This window comes from Orycteropus afer, unplaced genomic scaffold (genome assembly GCF_000298275.1).
Source record: "Orycteropus afer afer isolate SDZICR_OR568_19922 unplaced genomic scaffold, OryAfe1.0 scaffold01072, whole genome shotgun sequence".
In the NCBI taxonomy this organism is placed as follows: domain Eukaryota; kingdom Metazoa; phylum Chordata; class Mammalia; order Tubulidentata; family Orycteropodidae; genus Orycteropus; species Orycteropus afer.
In genome coordinates this window covers 296014-309521 of record NW_006922659.1, presented here as the reverse complement: position 1 = coordinate 309521, position 13508 = coordinate 296014, and the positions used below count along the sequence as shown (strand labels likewise).

The window sequence follows — 13508 nt, the reverse complement described above, 5'->3', positions numbered from 1 at the left end:
ACATTGCAGCAGATTTGCCAATGCAGTATGTCTCTTGATTTCCTGACAGCTGTTTTCATGGGCATTGATTGTGGACCCAAGTAAAATGAAATTGTTGAACTTCAATCTTTTCTCTCTTTATCATGATGATGCTTATTAGTCCAGTTGTGAGGATTTTCATTTTCTTCATGTTAAGGTGTAATCCACTCTGAAGACTGTTGTCTTTGATCTTCATCAGTAATTGCTTCAAGTCCTCTTCTCTCAGCAAGCAAGATTGTGTCATCTGGGTGTCATAGGTTGTTCATGAGTCTTCCTCCAATCCTAATGGAGCATTCTTCTTATATAGACTAGCTTCTCAGATTAATCAGCATACAGATTGAATAAGTATGGTGAATCGATACATCACTGGCACAACCCTTTCCTGATTTAAACCATGCAGTATCCTCTTGCTCTGTCTGAATAATTTCCTCCTGGACTTTGTACAGGTTCCCCATGACCACAATTAAGTGTTCTAGACTTTCCCAATCTTTGCAATGTTGCCCATAATTTGTTATGATCCACACAGTCAAGTGGCTTTTCATAGTGAATAAAACACAGGTCAACTTCTTTCTGGTATTTGCTTTCAGCCAATACTCATTTGGCATAAGCAATGAAAACCCTCATTCCACATCTTCTAAATCTAGCTTGAATTTTCTGCAGTTCCTTGTTGATGTACTGCTGCAACTGTTTTTGAATTATATTCAGCAAAATTTTACTTGCATGTGATATTAATTATATTTTTCAATAACTTCTGCATTCTATTGGATCAATATTTTTCTGGAATAAGCACAGATATGGCTCTCTCCCTATCATTTGACCAGGTACTTATCTCCCAAATTTCTTGGCATAGATTAGTGAGCTGTACTGTACTGTAGTAGAGACATAGTAGTAGGCTGGAGAATGGTTTCAAAATATGTCCACACCCTATTATCCTGGACCAGTGAATATGTGACCTTGACAAGCGGCACTTTTCAAATGTGATTAAGTTAAGGATCTTGAGATGAAATTATCATGGATTATATAGGTGATCCCTAAATGACATCACAATTGTCCTTATAAGAGGGAGGCAAACAAAAGAGAAACCTACTGCCATCGAGTTGATCTCAACTTGTAGGGAATGTATAGGACAAAGAAGTGTTGCCCTATATGTTCCCAAGGCTGTAAATCTTTACAGAAGAAGACTGTCTCATCTTTCTCCCATGGAGCGACTGGTAGGTTCAGATTACCAAATTTTGATTAGCAGCAAAATTCCTTAACCACATTGCCACCAGAGCTCCTTAAGAGGAAGAGAGGGGATATTTAATTACAGAAGTGAAGAATGTTACATGGTGATGGAAGCAGAGTTAAAAGATACTATGTTACTGGCTTTGATGATGGATGAAGTGGTCAGGAGCCAAGGAGTACAACTCCAGATGTTGTAAAAGACCAAGAAGTAGATTCTCCCCCAGAACCTTCAGAAGGAGTGCAACCTGCTGATGCCTTGATCTTGTCTCAGAGAAACTGGCCTTCAAAACTGTAAGAGAATACTTTGTGTTGTGTTAAGCCACAGATTTGTGGTCACTTGTTATAGCAGCAAGAGATTCATATACTACCTGCATTTCTGAAACCAGTTATTCCTACTTCTTCTGTCTCAGCTGATGATGTCCTTGTCCTTCCAGTAGCTCAAACAAAAAATCTAAGTCATTCTATATTCCTTTCTTTCTTTACACCCCATGTAAATCTATCAACTAACTCTGTTACCTCCACCTTCAAAATATTTTCAGAAAGGCACCTTTCCTCCATCTTTCCACCCACTTCACATGAATGTCATCCCATATCATTCTAATGGTCTCCCTGCTCCCACTGCAGTCTATTATCAGAGCAGAGGCGATAGTCCTGCCACAAGGTCTCAGATCAGGTCTCAGTTCATCCCACAGCTCCTCAAGTGTTCAAATTTCATCTTCACAATGGTCCCCATGAGTGTCCATCACCCAGCTTGATCCTTTCTCTGACCCCCTGCTCGTCCACACTCCACCCAGCTTACTCTGCTGTAGCCACTCTTCTTCCATGAGCACATGGGCACCAATGGGGCAGAATATCTTGCTTTCCTGGTGGTTCCCTCACAGCTGATCTCTCTCCACATGTTCAAATAGCCTTCCCTCACCCCCACATCCTTCTTAAAGCCCTCTCCAAGTATCCTGTTAAAATTACAACCTCATTCCTCTCCTTTCCACCCCTCACTCTGTTTAGTTTTTCTTCTTTGCCACCTTCTGGCATACTCTGTGGCTCACTATTTCTTATATTTGTGAGTCCTTGCTTGTCTCTCTGTCATGGATTCAGTTGTATTTGAATACAATTCCAAATTCAAATACAAATGCTATATAGGTATATGTATTGTAGTCCTGGCCCTCAGATGTGTGAATGTGATCCTTTTTGTCAATAGTTTTTTTTTTTTTTTCCCCTTTGTTATTCTAATAGGATACTAGAGCAGGGTGGGTCCTAATTCTAATCCTTTTTGAGTTATAAAAAGAGCAGGATAGACACAGAGGCATTGAGAGTAGATGTCATACGAAGAAAGGCATGCATGGCATGTCTACATTTACAAGCCCTGGTGCATCTATGAGTCTAGGAACACCAAGATTTCCAGCATTAACTAACAGCTGAGCTGTGGTGGAAAGAGCTTCAGTGGTGCAGTTCCTAAGGCATTTGACTGCTAACCAGAAGACAGTTCAAACCCACCAGCCACTCCACAGAAGGAAAATGGGGCAACCTATTTTGGTAAAGATTTACTGCCTTGGAAAGCCAACGGAGGTTGCTATGAGTTGTAATTGACTGGATGGCAGTGTTTTTGTTTCTTTGTTTGGTAATAACCGTTGAAATACACAAAGAAGGACCTTTCCTGGGACTTCAGACTTCTAGCCTCCTGAGCTGTGACAAAATAATTTTTATTCTTTGTAGCCATCCACTTTCTGGAAATTCATTATTGCAGCCCCAGGAGACTGAGAAAACTCTCTCTTAATATGGAATCCCTAACAGCATGAGGATTTTTCAGTAGCTGGTTAATTATCCCTTGGCACCTAAGACACTTAGGACAAAGTCCACCAAACATTTGGTGCTCAACTAGCATCCATCAAATGAATGAATAAAAGTAATCTTTCTAACTTTCCTATATATCAAGTTTAACATCCCCACAATAATTTCTCTCTGAAGTCAGTCCCATCTCCTTCTTAGCCACTTCAGTACATGACCACCATCTGCCAGGTTACCCAGGCAAGAAGCTTAAAAGTTGTTCTTTGTCCCCATAGCCCTCACTTCTGTCCCCACTACCCTTCCATTCTCCATCCATATTGCTCCATTGAGACTAACAACTGCACAGTCCAAGTTTGTGTTACCTCCTACCACTCTGTCAGCCTCCATGTCTGTCCACCTGCAATCCATGGACAGTGTGACCCCTTGAAAACATCAATCTGCAAGATGAAGGAATAGGCAAACAAGCTACACAGACCCTCTTCAACAAAGAAAAGAGAAACCAATTGACAGAGATACAGAAGATAATCCTGATGCCCTGAACTTTGAAAGGAACAATACAGAAATGGATTAGGCACTAAGTATTGGAAAATTCTGAATGAAAACAATGAGTACAGAGATGGTCAGAGCAGTGGACTCTCAGCTACTCTGACGAGATCAACAGCCAGGATATTTCCAAGTGGTATTGTGATATGAAAATTGACCTAAAGATCAGCCCTGGTCACCAAGGGCTGCAGGGATGACTGCACTGGTGGCTTATGACTAGGAAGGGAAACACCAACGAGGGAGAGACAACATGAGTTGTGGACTTTCTGCTGTCTGGAGGGTGCAGCCATTTTGATTGTTTACAAGCAGTGGCCATTTTGGATTTAAAAATGACACCATTCTCATTTGGATACCAGGGACCTGAGAATGGGCTCTATTTGCCAAGGACAGCATGGACATACAGGAGGCTGACCAATGGGAAAGGAGACAGGTGGTGAGTGTATTAGTGTTGCCAATTAGCAAATAGAAGAGCACAGTGCAGTACCCTAATTACATAGATAATATACAAAGAAAATTTAAATCATGACAAGTCACTCCAATATACAATCACCAATTAAATATAAGCATAAAAATGCCACAATGCCTTGGAAACAACAGAGCATCACAGAGCACACAGAGAAACAAGATAAAGCAGTGGAAACCAGGGACCAAGATTCAGATCCAAAACACATCCCTGAGGAAGATGCAGCATTGGAACTCCTTGACAAGGAATTCAAAAGAATTATACTTAGGTGTCTTCCATGAATTGAGAGACAGATCAAGGGAAATACTGAAAAAGTTGGGAAAAAACACAGAGCAAACCCTAGAACAATTTCAAAAGATAATCCAAGAACACAATGACAAAATAAATGAAAATTTAGAAATGATACAAAATCTATAGACAGACATCCATAAGATTAATACTAAATTTTCAGAAGTAGATAACACATTGAACAAGCAATGGAGTATAATTGAATCAATGGAAGACAGAATTAGTGAGATTGAAGGCAAGTACCTCAATACATCTTTGGAAAGTGATCAATCAGAAAAAATAAAAATGAAGAAAGCCTAAGGTTCATGTGGGATACCATCAAAAGAAATAACCTACATGTAATCAGAATTCCAGAACAGGAATAGACAAATAAAACCACAGAGAAAATTGTTGAAGACTTGTCAAAAGATAATTTTCCCAGTATGATGAAAGGTGAGAATATATCCATTCAAGTTCAATGAACCCCAAACAGGATAGAGCACAAAAGAAAATCACCAAGAAATATCATCATCAAACTCACCAAAACCAAAGACAAAGGAAGAATCCTGAAAGGAGCACAGGAAAAAAAAAATTACCAAAAAGGGACAATCAATAAGACTAAACTCAGATTTCTTGGCAGAAAGCATGCAGGCAAGAAGACAATGGGATGGTATATATAAAACCGTGAAAGAGAAATTTTTCCAACCAAGAGTTGTGTATCCAGCAAAATTATCTCCCAAATATGATGGTGAAATTAGGACATTTCCAGATAAGCAAAAATTAAGGGAATTTGGTAAAACCAGACCAACCTTACAAGAGATACTAAAGGGAGTCCTTTGGACAGAGAAACTACAACAGCAAACAACTGACCGTTAACACACATGAAGACATAACACAAAAAACAACCCAACTATGGAAGTATCCGAAGTAAAGAAGCCTACAAGATTGTAAACAGGGAACCAGAAACATCAATAGGCAAATGAGGTCACCTATAAATCAAAAAGAGGGGAAAAATTGTGTCCTTACAAAACTTCTAAATGGTAGGGAAGTAAAGACAGCTACAAGATAGAATGGACTGTTCTAAACTTGGGAAGAAACTATGAATCACAGGGTAACCTCAAAGTAAAATGATAAATTTTCACATCAAAATAAAAAAGAGGACCAGCACAAATATTTAGTGAATACTAAAACAATAACAATGAAGGAGGGGATTCATAAACAAATGAGCTTAGCACAGAAAATTATGTGGAACAAAGAAATAAACACCATGAGAAAGCACATAACAAAAATACACCAACAAATTCATACTTGTTGATAATTGCATATCTGGCAAGGGATTTATCTCTAAGATTTATAGAAAATTCCAATGCCTCAACAACAAAGGAATTAACAATCCAATTGAAAACTGGACAGAAGACATGAGTAGACACTTCACCAGAGAGGATATTCAGGTGGTCAGCAAATACATGAGGAGATACTCATGATCATTGGCCATCAGAGAGAGGCAGATCTAAACAACAATGAGATATCATCTCACCCCAGCACTGATGGCAAGGTTCAAGGAGACAGAAAACAACAAATGCTGGCAAAGATGTGGAGAGATTGGGACTCTCATACACTGTTAGTGGGACTGTGAAGTGATACAACCACTGCCGAAAGCAGTATGGTGATTCTTGAAAAAGCTGGAATTGGAGATACCATTTTACCCAGCAATCCCATTACCAGGTATATATCCTAGAGAGGTGACAGCCAGGGCAGGAACAGATATATGCACACCCATGTTCATACAGCACTATTTACAATAGCAAAAAGATGGAAACAATCTATGTGCCCATGAATGGAAGAGTGGATGACCACACTATGGTACATACACACAACGGAATGCTATGCAGCATTAAAGAATCATGTAGAGTCTGCAAAACACCACAGACCATGGATGAACTTGGAGGACATGATGCTGAATGAAATAAGTCAATCACAGAAGGACAAATATAGTATTAGTTCATTGGTGTAGAGGGTCAAGGGCAGGTTTGTATACAGAGGGAAACTTTCTTTGTTGGTTGCCAGGGGTGGGAGGGGAGGGGAGGGAACACTGCAAAGAAAAAAAAAATGCATTGACCCGTGTCATTTTACTTTTGAGTATTTCACTGTCCATAAATTCTATTTCAATAAAATGAATTAAAAGAAAAAGCATAAACCTGGCATGGCATTGTCAGTCTAAAACCCTTGACTGACTCTCATCCCGCCTAGAATTAAATCAGCTGGTTTCAGCCTGATCTGGTTCAGCAGGCTCATTCTGTCCAACAACACCACGCCTCACCTCACTCACTGCTCTCCAGCCAAGTTCTTCGGCGGTGTTAACATGGTCACACCCAACTCCCTTTATGGAGTTCACTTTTGTCACTATCTGGCCTCTTCATATTCTTGGGGTCTCAGTCTCTGACCACCTACCCCCCTCTCAAGGCATCTCCTTATGGACTACAGTCTGTGGTTATCTACCTGTTTCCATTGCTATAGCTTGCTACCAGCTCTAGACTTTAAGCTGCAGGAGGCAAGAGGTAATACACACCATCATTCACAACAATGAAATGAATCTTTGGATGGAGGGATTGATAGATTAATGGTAGGATGAGTGGGGGTATGGAAGTGGATATGTGGGTGGCTGAATGCATAAGTAGATGAATGGATGAGCATGTGGGTAGAGGATTGGCTTAATGTGTGTATGAATAGATGGATAGATGGATGAGTGAATGAATGGGTAGAGGGATTATTGTGGATAGACAGATGGATATGTACACATGGATAGACAGATGGATGGATCGATGGATGGATGGTTACACTGTTCAAGTGATTGGTCTCAGAGATTGCTTGTCAAAGAATGAGCTTGCTTGGACCTTCTGACCTAAGCCATATTTTCCACTCCTGCTTCCACTACCTAAGCCCTGGTTATGCAATCACTGCCGATGCTAAACTGTTCTCAAGGAAGCAAGTCAGGGCCATTCCTTCATGCCGTGGCTGTCCACCCTCAAGCCTTATCCATACGCTGCTCAGAGGCCAGGAAAGGGTGTTAAACACTGAAATCTGTAACCTAAGCACAGTAGATGTCAGGTTTTGAACAAGGGCCTGGTATTTTTTTGCTTTTGTCTCTACAAGTAACATATTCCTAAAATATATGATTTCTTAGACCTCATGCCTTTTTTATTACCAAACTTTCATCAAGTATAGCCAGTATGTCTGCTTAAAAAATCTAAAATCTTAACTCCTCTTAGATTTTTAACATCTATTCACCCATTCTTAAACAGAAAAATTCAACTAACTGTCTTTAAACCTTACTTCCCCTTTTTTTCTTAAATGAATGTCAGTTGATTCCTGTCTAGTACAGAAATATACTTGCTGGAAACATGTGACAGCCCCAGGTGGTGCCCTAAGCTACAGTCCTGTACTGAGGCAGCAGTTTCCTCTCACAAGACCATGTGTTTATCATGTTTCTCAGTCCCAAAGCCACCGGTCATAACTCAGCCTAGTGACATGCCACCGCAGCCATTTCCCCTGCATGCACTACAGCCCAAGCATGTTGGTCAGCCTCACCAGCTTGGACCAATTCTCTCAAGGAGCTCTCAAGAGCAGAAACATCTGCTTCCAGCTGTGGTAACAAACAGGACACACACACACCCTTGGCTCTCATAAACCAAGACATTGACTAGGCTGATTGGACCCTGTGGAATCTGCCAACTAAAAATTTGAGGAGGCCCGCTGATGTCCTACACTCTCGGTGCTTGGAAGAGAGGTCACGATGTATCCCAATCCACAAGGATTGAAGACAGAGTCCTCCCAGGACCTGGTAGAAATCAGAAGGAACTTGACTGAGTCTATGTTTGCCATGTTTATTCTGGAAGACATATTCAGGATAGGACCACAAATGAGAATTTGGAAACTGAGAACTTAGAGTAAATTAAAAATCTATGAAGGATTGAATGGGAGTATTGGTGGTTCAATGGTAGAGTTTTCACCATTCATGAAGGAGACCCAGGTTCAAATCCTGGCCATGCACCTCCAGCACAGGCACCTCCACCTCTCAGTGGAGGTTTGCATGTTGCTCTGAAGTTGAGCAAATTTCAGCAGAGCTTTCTTGCCAAGATAAGCTAAGAAGGCCCCGTGCTCTATTTTTGTAAAACAGGCAGTAAAAAGTCTACAGTGCCTAGGGTCCAATCCACAACCAACCATGGAGACTGTGCAGGACAGGGCAGCATTTCCCCCGCAGTGTTTGGGTCCAACTTCATGCCAGCTACCAGCAATAACAACAACATTAATATAGATCAATAATAAAGCTTGTGGAGAGTGCCAAACCTACCAGGGGTATGTAAGTGGTGAGTGACTAATAGAGCAAAAGCTCCCATTAACAGGTTATGCTTTTAAGTGTGCCTGTAGGTTGAGCTCTGCTCTTAGGACACCATCAGCCAGCCATTTTCTCCCTTGTGTTGTTCAGAAAAGTAGCAGGTGCAAAAGGGCATAAACTTTAGTTGAACTAGAATATGCAGAAGCCAATCTGATTAAGTTACTAGGCAACATAGAAACACAATTATATAGATGAAGTTTTAGAAGTTACGGTAACCTAGGATATGCTGATTTATGTGCCTAGGTTATGACCTGAGTTATGGTGGCTGGGAGTATGGTGATGAGAATGCCCTGGAAACAAGGAAGTTGGCTTAAAATTTGTAACTTGTTGAAACCTATGGTGATGTACCTGTTGAAACTTGTTAATTGCATTAATCTTATATCCTTTCCTTATTCAATCTGTATATAAACTTGAGAAGACTCATAATAAAATTTGGCACTGCTTTGCAATGGCTCTGAGTGTTCCTCCCATCCCCATACTGTCTTTCTTTTCTTTTTAACTCATTCTCTTACCCCCTGTTCGAGAATTGTTGTGCCGGCCGCGACAAAAGCTAGAAGAAATCCTGAGAAAATGTGCATATTCCCTTGGGGAGAATGAATGCTTTCTTAGAATGATACCAAGACCAGGAAGTTTAAGAAATAAGATGGCCATATTTGCCTACAGAGAGAAAAGAAAAGTTAAGTATCTATTAAGAAACAAAGTACAACATTAAAGAAAAGAGAGTAGTCTGAACATTTGCTATCAAGAAGTCTAAGTGAATGATCACAGGACAAACACGATGACTGCAACATATTTGGCCTTTAAAGAAAAGTTTCCAGTGGAAAGATGGTTTATGGAGTTCACTTTCAGTGACCTGAAAACTCAAATGACCAACAAAACACTTGGAAATTGTTGAAAGTCACAAACGATCAAAGAAAACCAATTCCAAAATGTACATTCATACAGCAGATGTGTGTTAACCATACATGTGCAGGGTCCATGCTAAAATGGAGTTCCTGTTCTTGTGGGAATGCTCTATAGAAAACAACAAATCTGGGTGAGGGCACACACACGGGCTTCAGGTGCTGTTTCAGAGGGTGCTCAGGGATATTCCTTGAGGGGTTATATGGCGTATGGATGAAGTGAGGAGAGGCACATTTCAGGAAGAAGTTCTAGAACATGCAAAAGTCCTAGGGCAGCGATGTGCTTAAAGAATTGGCAATAGGGTGGATGTGGCTGCAGGAGTGAGAGGGAGCCTGAGAACAGGATGAGGAGTCTGCAAGACAGGTCAAGACCCAGAACAAGCACAGTCTTACCAGCACTAATTCCAGCTCCAGGTTTTATTCTGAGGTGAAAGGAAACCCCTGTGGAGATTGCATGGGTTGTGTGATTTTCTTTTTCATGGTGGTAAATATATATAACATGAACTTTATCATTTTAACCATTTCTAACTGTCTAATTCAGTGGCATTAATTACACTCACAATGTTGTGTAAACATAGCCACTATTTCCAAATTTTTTCATCATCCTGATATCCCTTAAATAATAACTCCCCATTTCCTCCACCCCCCATAACCTCCAAACTAAATCAAAATCCTCCCAAAAATTCACTGTCATCGAGTTGGATGAAACTCATAGTGACCCCTCCCTGAGTTTTGAAGGTGGTATCACTATGGAAGTAGATTGCCCAGTCTTCCTTTCGAGGAGTGGCTAGTGGATTTGAACCACCGGCCTTCTGGTTAACAGTCAAATGCCTTAGGTGCTATGTTACCAGAGCTCCTACCAAAACTCTAGTAAATGGGAATCTGCCTTCTGTCTCTATGCATTGGTCTATTGCACATAGTTCATATAAGTGAGATCATACAATATGTGTCATTTTGTGTTGGACTTAATTCACTCAGCATCATGTCTTCAAGGTTCATCTATGATGTAACATGCATTAGAACATCATTTATCTTTATGACTGAATATATTCCAGTGTATGTATATACCACATTTTGTTTAGCCATTCATCTATTGATGAACACTTGGGTTGTACTCACCTTTTGGCTTTTGTGAGCAACGCTGAAATGAACATTGGTGCACAATTATCTGTTTGAGTGTGTGCAAAATCTCCTATGTGTATGACTAGGAGTGCAACTGCTCAGTCTCATAGTCATTTTATGTTTAACATTTTGAGGAACTGCCAAAATGTTTTCCACATCAGCTCCACACTTTACATTCCTGCCAGCAATCAATGAGCATCCTAATTTCTCCACATTCTTGTCAATGATTTTCCATGAGAGAAAACGAGCATGTGGACAGGGCAAGGAATCCAGAAGATAGGCGAGAAGCTACACAATGTTGAGTCTTACTAGCCTTGATTCCAGCATCAGGTTTGGTTCTAAGGCGATGGGAAGCCCTGGAGGGATTTGGGCAAGAGTCATGTGGCTTTATATGTTGGCTATGTGTGATGCTGGAAAATGAACGGTACTGAAATGTGGGAGAAAGTAGGAAGCCTGGGAAGCTCTATAGCAGAGATCCAGATGAGAGGGGAAACTGATATGGATGTGCTGGGGCAGGGACAGTGGACAGAATGTATGATTATCATGGGGTGTGGGTCCAGTGAAGATGGCATTGCTGTGTCTGTTGGTGGATTGATGTGTGGAATGACAGAAAGGCGCCCACTGCTCCTGAGCACAGAACCAAGAAGGCCACCATTTCACTGAGATGGGAGCAAAGGGGGAGGGGCAAATGAGGTTTAGTAATTCTGCTACCAGCATGGTGTGCTGCACTTCCAATTCAATACTGAGCTGTGATGCTGGGTACGCATGAATGTATGTATAGTATATTGTGTTCAAGAAAAAGCCAGAGATGGTGTTTTGAACCTGGAATCATCATCAGGGGACTGGATGAACCTACTAAGGACTGAGGGTAAGAAAAATAATAAATCCATGGTGCAACACAGGGAGTACCAATAATAAAATAGCAGGAGGAGGGCACTCAGCAAACACTGGAAGAAAGGACCTGGGAGAGGAGAGGCAAATCCAGAGAGATTCATGGGTCAGAGCCCAGAAAAAAAGCATTTCAACTGTTTTCTGTTTCTAATTTTGGCATAGAGAGCTGAGGTTTTACCAAGGGATCTGAGAAGTGAAAGTGAAACCCAAAGAATACCATGGAAAAGAAAAAATCTGGGCCAGTGTCTTCATGAAATAGATACAAAAATTCTATACAAAATATTATCAAATTTTATTTAATTGTTTATAAAGCAAAAGATAATTCATCATATCTAAGATACAAAAAAAAAAAAAAAAACCGCACTGCCGTAGAGTTGGATTTGACTCATAGCGAGCCCTCCTCAGGCTTCTGAGGCAATATCACTATGGAAGTAGATTGCCCAACCTTCCTTCCAAGGAATGGCTGGTGGGTTGGAACCACCAGCGTTCTGGTTAGCAGTCAGATGCCTTATAAAGAAGAGAGTATTATATTAGAAATTCTACAAAAGGCATTCGAAACATTAACATATTAAAGGGGAGAAATATTATGGTATGTTCAAGGGTAGAGAAAAAAATTGAAAGAATTCAACACTCCCTATGATTAAAAAAAAAACAAAAAACACTTTTTACAGATTTATAAGGAGATTTCTCTGACCTGATGTAGTTTATAAAACCATGCTAAAATCTATTTTTTATTGTGATTTGGGTGAAGGTTACAGAGCAAATTCACTTCCCATACAGTGGTTCACATATACTTTGTCTCATGACATTGACCACAGTTTACCACAATGAAACAGATCCCCTCCCACTTCCTCCCCATAGTTACCTCTTCCCTGTGTCCATTCCTCCATGCACTCCTGTCACCTGAGCTGTCTCCCTGTGCATAAGCAGCCCTTCTTTCTCCCATGATTGTTGTCTCCAAGGAGTGTATCTATTTGAGGTAAATGTTCATCTCATATGCCTGTCTTTTGTTTGGCTGGAAACCACAGGTGTGGGTTCAATTCCAGACCTGAAGGACAGCTAGGGGCCATAGTCTCAGTGGTTCCACCAGGCTCTATCGGACCAGCAAACCTGGTCCCCTTCCCCTCCCTTTTTTTTCTCCAAATAATTTTGAGTTTTGATCCACATTGTTCTTCCTCTCTATCAAGGATCTCCTACATAGATCCCCTTCAAAGTGGATGACACTGGTAGCCAGGTACCATCTAGTTCTTCTGGTCTCATATAGGCTGCAGATCGGATGGTGTACCAGTCGCTAGGACTAATTGTTTCCATTAATTTTGGTTTTCTTCATTCTTCTTTGCTTTGGATGAGGAGAGACCCATTGTTGCATCTAGATGGCAGCTTTCTAGCTTTTAAGATCCCAGTCGCTATTCGCCAAAGTAGGAGGTGGAACATTGTTTTGTATAGTATGTTATGCCACTTGAGCTTGATGTCTTCTGCGACTATGGTCCCAAGTCCGCATATTCAACTACTCGGTCCCTCTGGGTAGCTGGCTGTGACCAGCTGTGACCACAACCTTGCCCCTTGTCAGCTTTAGTATACACCTGGGAATTATGATCATTCACATAAACTTATAGGACAATTGTCTGCCAGCACTATATATATTCTTGGATATACTCCCCATCTCATAGACATACCTAACCATTCGGCCTGTCCACCCATCTATCCACCCATATACCTGTGTTAGCCTTCACTGACAACACAGTACTGTATTTCCAAAAGGGTACATCTTTTTTGTCTGTACCTCCCATGTACCTCTCTATGTCTTTCTCATCCTCAATGCTGCCATATTGGTCACTCACATTTGGTACATTGCCCTTCTCGTCACCCAAATCAGTATTTATCTCTATCTAACAGC

At 40.8% G+C, this 13508-nt stretch overlaps 1 gene segment (V, D, J or C); it reads left to right on the top strand.

Annotated features, from left to right (window-relative positions):
- Positions 1 to 13508, top strand: part of LOC103212708 — a 119880-nt gene that overhangs the window by 16625 nt on the left and 89747 nt on the right.